The 15116-nt window shown below is 35.4% G+C and overlaps 1 long non-coding RNA gene across 2 annotated transcripts in view; it reads left to right on the forward strand.

Annotated features, from left to right (window-relative positions):
• The first annotated feature begins 9245 nt into the window (after positions 1-9245).
• LOC141165230 (uncharacterized) overlaps positions 9246-15116 on the forward strand; it is a 50945-nt gene continuing 45074 nt past the window's right edge. For both annotated transcript variants that reach the window (XR_012251100.1, XR_012251101.1), the window contains exons 1-2: positions 9246-9386; positions 13417-13482. This is a non-coding gene — a long non-coding RNA (uncharacterized lncRNA). The remainder of the gene's footprint in view (positions 9387-13416; positions 13483-15116) is intronic.

Raw genomic sequence — 15116 nt, forward strand, 5'->3', positions numbered from 1 at the left:
AATCTGATCGCATTTCTGGTTACATTGTTTCAACCCTGCAATATATTTACACCCCACAAATTCAATAATAATAATCTGGGAGAACAGCAGATCTATCCTTATGTGTTTATTATAATGTAAAAAATATATATCGTAGAAAAAAATAGGAATACTCTGGTGTTATGGTGTTTTTTTTTCATGAGGGAGTGTGCGAACATATAAATGAACATTAACGGGTGAATAGGAAGGGTTAAAATATTAAAGACACTTTGATATAGCACTATATTTAATATCGATCTCAACGCATTGGATCCAAGTATTCGGCAGGTGTATGATAGAACGATGCAGTCGAGTTGAGTTTGTCATTGGGCACAACTCATCTTAGTATAGACGTATCAACGTGACGTGGTTCTCCATAGGAATTGCAGGCAAACTATGTACTTCCAAAGGGTTAAATTACAAACTCAGAATTGCTACATATGTGGATAGTATGTGTGTGTGTATATATATATATATAAAATCGTGTATATATATATATATATATATATATATATATATATATATATATATATAATCAGAGTAATTCTACAAATTAATGTACATACTAGGAAGATTAATCTTGAAATAATCCTGACTATTATAGTAACAATGAACAGTAATAATAGAAATAATACTATTAGTAGTAATAATAATATATAATATTCATTTTTTTTATTTTACTGAATATAGCATCAAATCTGATAAATTTCTATTAAAATATGGTAAAAGAAAAATATATTAAGTCTTTCCAGCTTCTCAGGTTCCTAGTCTTCTCATAACCACTGGGCTGGAAGAATGATTGATTGAAAAGGGGGGAACTGAAAATTGCCCAAATGCTGCCGGTTCCCCTGTAAGAAAGTGGATGGACTTCCTAGTGCCCATGAACTTGAATATCATTGGGTCTGATATCAATGTGTCTATATTAATGTAGAAATACCATTATCATGTATGTATTTATGTATATATATCTATTTATGTGTGTGTGTGTATATATATATATGTATACTGTGGATCTACTTCTGAAGTTTGCTCCCCCTCAAATACCAGTTCTGGAGCGCCTGTCCTTCAGTCTGTCCTGTCCTGTCTATGGCACAGGGTGGTCGCAGTTGGCCATACACTTGGTGCTGGTTCTCTGATTCCCATCTCAGTATTAGGCTTCTTTGCTTGGATCCAAAGCACAAGGAGGGAGTTTGGTGAGATTTTAGGAGCAGGAGCAGCAGGCACTGTAAAGTGATTTTATAGGTGACGTATGATCCTACGTGGGCAGCCTTCACCCAAATGCCACATCTTATAGGCTTTTCCTCCTGAAGTGACATCTGCTTGCGGATTTCATTCCCCCCTCAGTCTTCCCTGGTCAGGAGACGGCCCCATAGCTCCACAAACCTTCTATCCATCATAGAAAAAGAGGCAAAGAAGTGGAGGAAGGGGGAGAGGGGTGGGGGAGACCCAGGCAATACCACATAATTTGGCAAAACCCACCCTTTCGGGACCTGGGGTACTGAAGTGAGAATGGGAGCAGTTACCCGGACATTCCTAAGGTAAGGCAATTACACTTCTAATATCAGTTTGTGCTTTATTGAAATATATTATTACTAAATAATGTGTACATTTAGATAGGGCATATTGTGGTGACACAACTCAGTAGGTTTTACCTTCAGTCCTGGGTAAGACATGTAACCATATAACTGCATCCTGGAAGAACCATATTCAGCTCTGCTGCATCTGCTTTGTGCATGTGAAATGTAGAATTTGCAATTGTGTTTAAGGTCTACAATTATATATATGTAATCCTCTCTATACACACTTACTATGGCTTACTTTATTTTTCTAATTTATATTTCTATGACACACATGTATATATATATATATATATATATATGTGTGTGTGTGTGTGTAAACAAGTGTGTCATACAGAGATTATATCTATCTATATATAAACTCACATATATATTTAAACACATATATACAAATAAACAGATATACACACACACATATATGTACATAACCACACATATCTATTTACACACATATATATATATACACACACACATATATATATATATATATATATATATATATATATATATATATATATATATATATATACACATAAACACTTCTAATGGTATACACTGGTATTTGTGGCTGGTTAGTTGTTGGCACAGGTTTGGGTGTGTAGCTCTGCTCTTGACTACAGCCCCAGTCCTCTTTCAGATGAATGATAAATGAGCTCCAGACTGGGGGCACTGGCATGAGGTGGGTGCTTGGCTCCCTGCTCACACACCCTGTGATTGTGTTTGTATTATATTTTCCTTTGAACTATATAACAAGCAAATCAATCCAGCTCAGCTCACAGCCTCGTAGCTGTGTAAGACCATTCCAGCCCGGGCTGGCAATCAGCTCTCTCTATGGGAATACAATAGGGCCCCAGTGTGACCTGAACAAAGAAGTTGGAACTAGTTAAAGTGCAGGACACGTCTCCTGCCCGGGTGCTTGAGCCCAATAGAAAGGCACGAGAAAGAAAGAAAGCACTTTTCTTTAGGCTGGTGAGAAAATACTTAGGGTAAAAGTCTGCTTGGCGTCTTTATTTCAATGCCAATGGAGCAGATATAATTCAATAGGAAACTGGGAGAAAAGCTCATCAGTCTGGCTGCAAAGTTAGGGAAATTCCCCATTCAGTCATTATTACCACAAATCAACTTTCAACTGGGGGCTGCACAGGATGAGCAAATCTCTTTAATAGTATTATTTGTTTTTTTATTATTATTATTATTATTATTATTAATAATAATAATAATAATAATAATAATAATAACAATTAATAATAATAAAGACACAGGTAGATTAAATTCAACCTTTTTAAAAACAAAACGTAGAATAGGAGAATTCATTACTAAATACAATTAATACGTTCTTTATGTTACACACATTACTACAAACATCTGGAGTACACACTCATATTTTATAGGTAATTTCTAGACTATATTCTAAATACAGACTGTATATTCCTTGCTTATTCATATTGGTGTTTGAATAACAAGCAGGCTAAATATTAGGGCTCCTATTGTATAAATGTGCAATCATAGCACTATAGAGAGAGACAGAGGAGACAGTGTGTGGTTGTTGTGTACAGTGTAGAGTCCTCCTCTCCCTTCATAGCCCTACAGAGAGCATTGTACATTGTGCGTTTATATATAATGCAGCAGAGCTCAATTAGTTAACTGTTTCTTTTCTGCATTATGCTATATAATGTGGTAGACATACCATTCGAACTAACACTATATATATATATATATATATATATATATATATATATATATATATATATATATATATACTATACTGTATATATAATTCTTTTATTGGTTGTTGTACATGTACAAGCAAAACAGATGCTATTTCCCAGCAGGTGTAGTAGAGCTTAGCAGATGACTGCATTGTCTTCCAGGCCTATTAATTTTTGAGTAATATCAAGGCAAGGTATATCATAGGGCAACATACTAATTGCTAGAGTAAAAAAAGAAGTAAGGATTGGTGAGTAATATCTGTATGCTGTATTGTGTACCCTCCTCCCCCCTTACTAATAATAATTTGTTCCTATGGCCTGGGTGGGGTTGCGGCTTTGCATGGGTTAATGGGATTGCTCCTGAACTTGGCTCACTGTCCATCCGTCTGCAGTTTGATGGATCGCACATCCCGCTGGTAAGTTCAGCAGACGGGACCTCCCCTGCTGCTTCTGCCGGGATCCTGAGCCTGAGAAGCCCCAGCCCAAGACCCTGCCCAGGCTGCCTGCAACACATCCCGCGTTGCAATAGAAGGATTTCTGCCTGCTTTTCTTTCTTGTTCCAATTCATCAAAGAAACTTGTAAATTGCTGTGAATTCTGCAGCCCTGATCCCCCGCAGAACAGCCCTTTTTCTCTATAGACCCTCATATAATGGGATAATTCAAAGGTGCTATGTATAGGGCCATTGCCCAGCTAACAGGATAGCATTAGGGCTTTGTGCTTTGTTAATCTGAGTTAATTTTCAGCATTTGGACAGCGCCTTGTAAACTGAAAGAGATCAAGGCATTTCTGGGGCTACAAGGGAAGGAATACTAGTCACACAATGGGATCCTGTTGTCTACAAAACGTACATTTCAATGGATTGTAAAACAGAAAGGCAGGATTTGCAGGATGATAACTTGAGGAAGACTCCTTCTCTCACTGCAGTCTGGGGGCTTTGTATCTACCACTGCAACATCTCAGACAGCTAGCCAATGTGCCTTATTGCTTTTTAATGCTCCAGTGATATCTTGTTTTAAATGCTAAGTTACATTAGTGAGATATATATATATATATATATATATATATAAATCTATATATATATATATATATATATATATATATATATATATATACAAGATGTAGGTGTGTGCTAAAAAATAATCCACAGAGTCTAACGACCAATACACAATAGAAGCTCCTCGGTAATTTAAGGAGGAAGTTGGTCATGTGATGCCAGCAATTAGGGCTTTATGAGAACTTGTAATTATAGGTGACAGGCTAGGAGTAAAGTCTACAGAAGCAGCTTTGTAAATAGCACACCTGGAGGTATGGGCGCCCAGGGAAGATAAGAAAAATCTTATACACACACACACATATATATATATATACATTGTATATTGTGTTTATATATATATATATATATATATATATATATATATATATATATATATATATATATATATAGAACAAGACTGCTGCTTGCTGATGGTGTAGCTCCTACCACCCCCACCCTTTCCCTTTCTCCCATTCTCTCTCTCACTATATCCCTCTCTCCTCTCTCTTTTCTATCGCCTTCACTTTCCCTCCCATCTCTTCTCTTCCTCCCCCTCCTTACTTGCTCTGTCCTCCCCCTGCATCTTCCTCCTCCTCTGCTGTGCAGTGGTTGGAGTGGGTCAGATGCTGCTGCGGTGACATCACTGCGGACTCAGCCTGCTACCACAGACAGCTCTTGGAATAGAACCAGAGCCTTAGAAAAGCAATGAGGATGCCAGGAGCCCGGCCAGGTGCCATGCCTTGGGAATTGCCATAGAAGGAGAAGACACCTTGCAGCAGAGGTGGTGGTGATGAAGTAGGATGGCACATGTTGGCAGGAGCCACGTCTTCCCTTGGCTTGCAGGAGAAATCCCAGCAGCTCGCTTGCCTATTTCTGCCTCCCATCCATCCATTGCTGAGCTGGAGGAGCACGCTGCCTGTAAGTGTGGTGGGATTCAGCACTGCTGCTGCCTGCACGGCTCTGACACCTTGGAGGAGCATTGTCCTTCCAGACACACGTTCAGGATCACATAGAAACAATGGCATTTGTTGTTAGTTATAGGCCACAGGGCTAGTGGGGGGCAACTTGCCCAGGAAGAGGCCCGTTTGCCACTCACGTGAGGATTATGGCGATATATCATTGCATAGCTGTGGATTTCATTCATGGTGGAATGCCGAATCTGCACTTTAACCCTTTGACCAGGTCATCCTATGAGGCTAAGCAAGGCCATGGCCAACCTTGCTTTATATTTCTTCAGCAAAGTGTCTCTGTACACAGAAGATGAGAAATGACTGTGGGTTAAAGGCCTCTCACCTGCAACAGCACAAACTATCTATTTTCTGGCAATATATATTTTTTTCTTCCATCAGCCAGACAGATCATGTCCATTTGTAGGTATTGCTAAGTGCAGCACTGGTGTATTCTATGAATTCTATTATATTGCTTCTGCTATAATATAGTTTATTGATAATAACCCTGCGAACAACTTCATTTTGTATCTCAGTTATGAGTTAGGTGAGTTTTAGGAAGATGTATTTTGGGGACATAAAATTCAGATGTAAACATTTGTGATCCCCACAGATATGTACAGTGTGTGTATGAAGATGTAACTATGGAAATGATAACTAGATAATGTGAAGTGTAGTCATGCCCTCTGCACTGTGATCTGTATTGTTGAAAGTTGGATTTTTCTAGATTAGGAATCTGAGCATCCTATGCGCTAAAAGAAATGTTACATTTACTGAGGCCTCAATTCATTATTGCAATACTGTACTTCAATATATATATATATATATATATATATATATATATATATATATATATATATATATATATATATATATATATCGAGAGAGTGAGGATACATTTTGCTGCCTGGCTTCTGCATTATACCTATTCTATGTACGTACATGTTTTGCTAAAAAACTTAATTGGCCTCTGTGCACTCTGTCCACATACCTCTATATAAATGGACCATTATAGTGTGTGGTACATGCAGAGTTTTGGAGGAATGTTATTTTAAGTAGTAATTAGTGCAACCGGCAATTGACGACTAAAATAAATGGGGTTATTACAGGTTGCTTAAAAATAGCTAGACCCAATTAAAGACAAGTGACGTCACACCTTAGTAAAAACCCCATCCCACATTGGCATTTTAGGTGGTGATTTGCTATGACTCTGGTAGCTCTGATACATTTAGTGATGGCAGTTCTGATAAGTGGCATTGTGTGGATTTAGCTGTCTTTACTGGAGACGAGGAAATTCTATGTACAAACCAGAGAGATGGCCTTTAGCTTCTTACTGCTTTAAAGCACAACCTTAGATCTCTAGTATCGTTGTTGTAGAATATTAGTATAAAGATGCATATACAATGTTGGTGTTCAGGATTATTGGATGTAATACAATAATGTTTAAGCTGTCAGGTCACATTCATAAAGCTATCTATCTCTCTATCTATCTATCTATCTATCTATCTATCTATCTATCTATCTCATTATCTATCTATCTATCTATCTATCTATCTATCTATCTCTCTCTCTCTCTCTCTATCTATCTATCTATCTATCTTTAATCTTATTATTATGATTGTTATTATTACCATCATCATCATTATTTAATGTGCTTGAATGGAAAATGAATAGTTCAAAGTTTATACCGTTTCTAGTGTCTTTTATTTGCTCTTCTTGCTACACATACAAAGATATGTAGCTTACAGACACCAGAATTATTTTATTTTGTAGGATGAGGATACATTTCAATTATGCTTTTAATTTTCAGACTAAAATAGATTCTCCTTATCAATAGAGTGAAGGTGAATTTTCAGCACCTTGGTCAGCGACGCCCTATAGTAGCAGCCAGGCACCTGGAAAAAGGGTGGGGAAGACAGGCACCTGATAATCTATTACCGGGCAAAGCTGGAATTTACTTTTTATTCTTTTATTGAAAATAAACCTACACGATGAGTCTAAGATCTGTGCTAAATCTATTTGCCATGAGGCATATTTAACAATTGAACTCTACACTCCCTATATACCCATACAGAAAGCCATAGACGAAAGAATTAAAAATTAAAATGAAAAAAAGAAAAATAATAATACAAAATAGTAAAAGAAAATTCAACTGTAGTTTTTTTCTAAAATGTACTAAAGTTGACCTAAACGCTAGTGTCATTTTCTTTTATTAGTAGTTCGTGTGTCCTTAACAAGATATAATCGTCTGAATTTTTTTTTTCACTCCATAAATATTATATATATATATATATATATATATATATATATATATATATATACATATATATTTTTTTCTTTTTACTCACGTTTTAAGCATTGTCTGGAATCAAAATAAAAAAAAAATAATCTGTTCACACCTTCGAACACGATGAAAAAAAGTAATTTTGTTATTTAAAAAAAGGTAGAAAACAACACGATCTTCATTCACACTGTAATTTCATAGAAAAAAATAATGAGATTTTATATGAAAAAAAAACACCCATAATACACTTTATAAAAACAGGAAAGAAGCATTTATTCTGCAAGCCTGACTATAGTAGGTATTAGAAAGCAGCGCCTTTCACTAGATTGTAATATATGCAGGATATTTGCCTCATTTTTCACCTCACCCCTCCCTATTTAAAATGGATTTTCCAACGTCTTTTTCGACGGGTAATAATACAGAAAATGTACTTTTAAAAATATATTTTAGCATGTAACATATACTGCCGAAATGTGTGTGTGTATATATATATATATATATATATATATATATATATATATATATATATATACATCTATATATATATATATATATATATATATATATATATATATATATATACACAATGATTCCATCTATCATACACCTATCAAAGTCCAGCTACCATGTTAATAGTAATATTTGTTATATTTTCTCGCAATAGAAAGTCAATTAACCCTTTAAACTTATAGAAGCTTAGGAGAATCAAAGGACAATGTTTAGAGGCCCTCATCCTTCTGCAAGCTCGCCAATATATTGTGTTTTTTTAGCATCTTATATTCAAATAATTACCACCATCATACTTATCCATACCTCGTTGCTCTCTAGTGGAATTGCAATGCAGTTTTTTTTTAAATATCTGATGAAGGGAAAAATGTAGATAATTTTAATAAATAGAAATAGGGTGTTTTACTGGATGTTGGCATTTTTATGAAAATACAGAAGCCTGGATAATACTGAAGCAAAGCTAGGTGTCTTGTAATGCAGAAATGTATAGTAGCAGCAATTTAATTATTTCATGCACAAATACTGGAAGTGGTATATATATATATATATATATATATATATATATATATATATATATATATTTATATTTATTTATATATAAGCATAAGTGTGTGTATATATAAAAATAATATTTTTATTAGTTTTATTTATTTCTGCTTTGTATATGATTTTTTTTGATGTTTTTGTATATTTATTTTCTGTGCTGCTATTTTTTATGTTTTTCCCATATTTTGTGGAGTGTCCTATAGTAAACTGTCCTTAAAGAGTTCTAAGTCTCTAACATAATGGCCCATTTAATATCAAAAGAGCGGGAAGCTGGTGTGATTTAAATATCTGCCTTTCAATTGGTCGCATCCAGGGTGATGTCACTCTTCTATCCAGCCTATTACTTGCAGGCAGAAGTCATAGTTGGCTGAAGAGACACAGCTCAGGGTCTCAGCCTCTCAGAACCTCAGGGTATGGCCTGCGTCCCCCACTAGTGAAGAGCCACCAAGGTTCCTAGGAGCAGGGTAGAAACCAAGAGGAGGCAGTTATGGATCTCCATGGCCAACCTGTTTCTTACATATCTTCTCTTTTTCTTTTTTTGTTCCTGCTAGATGTTGGATTGGGAAAGATTCTGACATCCACAATGTAAGCAGGGTGGGGAGTTTGTTTCTATCTTTGGTTATCTAGCTGTATGAGTTTAAATCAGCCGTCATAAAGCTAGATAACCGAAAGTAGGAATAACTTCCATGACGTCATAAACCAACATGATGATATTTGATCTGTGTGATGAAGGCTTCTGGGCTCCATGTGCTTCTCCACCAAGGTAAGTTCCAGATGGGTCATTAGGATGAATGTCCTGTTATGTGTTCATGTATCATTTGGAGAGAATGTCTATACTCAACTAATAAGACAGGTATGCCTATAGTAAAGCCTCTCAGAGCCCTAACTTCTTCTACAGGTCAAGTTCTTGATAATTGTATCATTTCCATGGGCAGTGGCAGCTTTCTTTGTGCTGTTTAGGAGGGGGGGGTGGGTTTAAGAGTGAAGTGAAGCAAAGAGGAGCAGAGGAGGTGGAGGGGGTGCCCATATTCACCTTCCAGGGTAGTCTCCTCCAGCTGGACCTTACATCTCTATAGATTTACAGAAATTACCACTGGATACGTTTGTCTTCCTTTATTAGACCTATCATTGAGAAACAGCTTAAGACATGATCATGGAAATATTTAAGAAAATGGTGAAATCAACATGCAGTTTCCATGGTAACACAAAATACTCCACCCACATTTAGCTGTCATTTGTAGTCAAAATGCGCTTTGTCTGATCATCAGAGGAAATATATTGGATGCAGAATACATTTATAACGCTGTAACGGCTTCACACTATATATACAGATACGGTTGATTATATATATATATATATATATATATATATATATAATATATATATATATATATATATATATATGATATACATATATAGATATATGTGTAATGTTCCTTAAAAATTTTTAAATTTAAAATTAAATTAAAATAATTTAAAATAATTTTTATTCTTGAAAATACTTAATATGGATATTATTGGATAATTCGGGATCTATATTTTCTAATATTGTTCAAAGATTAAACATTTATCTATTTATTTATCTAATCTTTTTCTTTGTCTCCATCATGCCTCTGTCTGTCTATCTATATATCTGTCTTTCTATCTATCTATCTATCTATCTATCTATCTATCTATCTATCTATCTATCTATCTATCCATTTGTTTTGACTGACTCTTGAGCTTCTGATTCTGGTTCAGGTCATTACTTTCTCTGGTATAACTAATTATATCCATCTTAGAAGTCCTTGCATGACTTGCATTTGTTGCCATTTCTCTGTACAAGAGTATAAATAAGAATTCCTAATGTTAGCCAGGCTTGGGCATTGGGTGGGTCACAGGTAGTTGTGGCATTACAAGTCTCAGCATTTCTTCCATATTTGTACTATGAATAGCTTTATAATTAAGTAGCTTTATAGACACAGCTTTGATTTAATTGTGCAGTGATGGATAACTGGGGGCACATGGACTGTGTGCAGTCTCCCAGGTAAAGGTTTAGGGGAGGGGGGCTTTAGAGTATGAGTGACCAGAATTAAACCACATTGAAAAGCGTTACTAATCCAACTTTAGTGTAGTAATCCTGAGATTTACTGGGACCTCTATCCAGTGAGTGAATTAAAGGTGCAACAAGATTTTTATGATTTTGTTCTGGTGCTCAACTGTGAACAAGGCCTAAGCTAAATCCTTACTTGCTTGGAGCTCACCATGATTATAGTAGAGCAGAATCCAATCCCTAATAGGTTTAGTCAGTGGTGTAATTTAAATATGGTGGGCCCTAATGAAAAATATCCAACAGGGACCCCAACTATTATAAGTCTTTAATATCATTGGTCTTTTCATATTGGCCAAAGGGACATTTGGGTCACTCTAAGCTTAAGGGCCAGGGTGCGATTGCAACCCCTGCACACACCATCGTTACACCCCTAGGTTTAGTATTTGCAATATGTAATTGTAGTGCTTGTTGTGCAGCTCGGGAGAAACCTACGACAGCACAGTACTTGATTAAGTGATGTTGGGGGCTTTGTTTGCCAGATTTGCACTGGTCTTAGCAGATATAGGACTCTGATCTTGGGTCAGTGGACTACATCATTCAGGGCATGTGGAACTCAATAGGGATGTCCTGTGTACCATAGCCTCAGTTCTTCTAAAGGGGAGCTTTAAGTGGGATAGACTCATTCACTTCCAAGCTGCTCTTAGCAATTGAAACTGTGGACTTGAAAAGAAGGCAATTTCTTAAATGCTGGGACCTTGGCCCAGGCTAATTGGTTTTGGTAGAAGGAGAGAACTGATTTGTGAAAATCCCAAATAGGTCTTTCCCACGCCATAGCCACCACTCTTAAGTCAAATTGCTCCTAAGAAAAGGCACAAGGTAAACATTCGAGGATTTAGGGGTTTTAGCTAATTAAGTACATATATGCACCAGCACTGAAAAAAAAGTCTCACTGGACCTTATAGATTTGGGGATGCCAATATATTAGCACTTGGTATCTGTTTATATTTAGTTTCACCTTTTATTCACAATGTATGCTTTACACCATCTCAAACTTTCGCAGATCAGTAACGCACACAGTTTACAAAGAAATATATATATATATATATATATATATATATATATATATATATATACCATATACACCTTTAAATATAGAGGTACTTTAATGGATAAGTGTTAAAAGTCTTCAAATTTAGCAGGCTTGTTTAACCGCCTGGATATAAGTGCAGTATAGAAAAGAAAGATGGAAATACATTTTGCCAGATCTGTGGATGACAAAACTGCAGACAGGTATTTAAGATTCCTTCTCACCTTCTCCTGTGTTAAGAGACTGTGAGGAATGTTGACACCTTCTTTTACTGATCTAACAAAGTCACTCAGCCCATGACAATTCATTAATGAAGAGTGAAGGCAGGAGTGTTAATTAGGGTCTGAATTAAAATGTCCCCTATATGGTTTAGGGACTTCTATCTATCTATCTATCTATCTATCTATCTATCTATCTATCTATCTATCTATCTATCTATCTATCTATCTATCTATTTCATATCTATATCTATCTCATATCTATCTATCTATCTATTTCATATCTATCTAATATCTATCTCATATCTATCTATCTATCTATCTATCTATCTATCTATCTATTAGCTATCTATCAATTATCTATCTATCTATCTATCTATCTATCTATTATCTATCTATCAATTATCTATCTATCTATCTCATATCTATCTATCTATTTCATATTTATATCTATCTCATATCTATCTATTTCATATCTATCTCATTATCTATCTATCTATCTATCTATCTATCTATCTATCTATCTATCTATCTATCTATCTATCTATCTAGAAAAAAAGAAAAAGAATAAGAAGGCTTGAAACGTTGCCACAGCTCTTGCTGAGCTAATAAATCAAATATTTATGGAGTGCTGTTTCTACTATTTTTTTCATATCTATCTATCTATCTATCTATCTATCTATCTATCTATCTATCTCATATCTATCTATCTATTTCATATCTATCTCATTATCTATCTATCTATCTATCTATCTATCTATCATTGTTTTATTTGTTTATTATGTCTAATGTAACGTTTATTTTTTATCACAACACTGATAGATGCTTATTCAAACAACACATCTATTTCTAACTGGCAATCATTTAGCTTTTTTATCAAGGTTAAAACAAGAAGATATCTATATTAGTGCATTTGGCTAAACAATTTGTATTTTTTCCCAATGAAAGAGTTTGTTCAACTCTGAAACACGTAAATTAATAAAACTGCTCTTTGTTCAACACCATCATCACCAATGGATATCTTCTGGACCAGCAGAGCAGCAGATTTATCCGTATATCCCTTTCTACTATTGCATTTGGCTATACAATGTGATTCTTTTTTTAGGCATTTTGCTTTGGTCAGGTGCCAGTAAAGCCCACAGTAAAAAAAAATAATAATTAACTATGTATATAGGGTTTTGATTTGTGCTTTTTTGGGGTTTATTATCAGTTTGGTGTTTTGGATGTTTTTTTTGCTTCACCTAGGACTAGACAAATATTAAAAAAAATGTAACTGAATAAAAAATGCTGCCAGAAAAGTTTGTAAAAAGGCTTTTAAAAATCCTTGAAATTAAGGTTGTTAATTTTTACAAGTGTTAAAACATACAGAGAAAATTTGGGTTGGAAGTGATGTAAAATTTGTGTTCCAAGTGTGTTTCAAGTGTTCCATGATAATGATTTATATTTGCTCTTTTAGGTCACTATTAGTAGGACCTTCATCAGTAAGATTAATCTGATTCTACATCATTTTGAAAGAATGGAGGTATGTAAAAAACATAACTATGATAAGTAAGATTCTACAGAATATTATGGTTCAAATTAAGGCCTTAATCACACATTTATGTCCGCAGCTGTTAGTGCATTGATGCAAAGGATGGCATCAATGTGCTGTCCGTTTGAAATGCGACCCATTTTTTGGAATGGGAGACTTTTGATCCGCAAATCAGAGCAGAGTAGGACATGTCTCTGATTATTTGTTTTTGGAAGCATATATAAAAACATAGAATATAATATGTCCATGTGCTGTTCGTTATAGAAACGGATAATACATAAAAATTGATGTGTGAATTAGGCCTTACCCCTACTGATACAAGATTCTGCATTTTCTTTAATATACACAATCCTGTTCACCGACATGTTTCTGGGAAGGGTAGCATCCATATAAAGAGCAAGTATGACTAAGAGTTGCACTAATTACCTTTTCAGGCTCCATATATTGTCCTTGTTTTAAGTAGAGGCATAATTTAAAGCTTTTGGGCCCTAAAGCAAAATCTTTAATGTTTCCTCCATCTGCCATGTGCCATTGATGATATTGGTGTCTTCTAATGTAGCTGAGAAGCCCTTGGGTCCTCCCTTAAACATCGCGGCTTGAGAGTACATGCTACCTTTGCAGTCACAAATCTACATGTCTGATTTTGAACACTGCGAAAGGGATTTATTCTCTTTTTGCAAGGTTGATTCGTATTTAGAAATGATTTTGCTCTAGGACCCCCTGCATATATTCTGTGTTGCATTGTTTCCATTTGGCATTTAAAGTGTTTTTCCCACAAACAAAAGTTGATTTTAATCAATAGATCTTGGAATAATAATAAGTTCCACAATTAGATGTGTTTAAAAAATGTTCCTGCGCTGAGATAATCTTATAAATGCACCCCTATGTAATGGCTGTGTCTGACCATGTATGGAACACTGATCATACCGCAGCTCCTGGGTAGGGGAGGAAGCAAAAGAGTATACAGATATTACAGCAGCAGGGGATCGCAGCTGATTCTTTTTGTGAGGTAGAACATTTCACTGCCTGTTTTTAAGCAATGTTTTACTTCAAAGAAAGAATCAGCTGTGATCCCATGCTGTCCTGTCTGTATACTCTTTTCTGCCCTCCCCTGCCCAGGAGCTGTGGTATGATCAGACCATGTTCCTGCACGGTCAGACACAGCCATTACACAGTACACAGCAGGGGCACATTTATAAGATTATCTCAGCACAGGAACATTTTATTTAAACACATCCAATTGTGGAAATTATTATTCCAAGATCTATTGATTAAAATGAACTTTGTTCGTGTGAAAACCCCTTTAAGCGGAACACCAAATGCAAACTGATAGAGGAACTGGTCATATAATTTGCAATGGGATCATTTCCACTTGTCCAGCTTATCAGTTGTTACACCAGACAGGTCCAGGATGGGGAATACTGGCTCACGAGGTTTGATGCAATCAATTTTAACATCAATTGTGATCCACTGAGTTACACCAGATTCAAGACTCAACTGATATATATGTACCCAGCCTAAGCATCATGAGTGAATATACCAAACTAGTCTATTTGTACCACTAATAACACATTTGTACAAAGATGGTCGGTAAGAAGAATTCCAAAAATATTTTTAAATTTAAC

Source organism: Phyllobates terribilis, unplaced genomic scaffold (assembly GCF_046119375.1).
Source record: "Phyllobates terribilis strain yellow unplaced genomic scaffold, ASM4611937v1 Scaffold_11__3_contigs__length_659146591, whole genome shotgun sequence".
NCBI classification, from domain to species: domain Eukaryota; kingdom Metazoa; phylum Chordata; class Amphibia; order Anura; family Dendrobatidae; genus Phyllobates; species Phyllobates terribilis.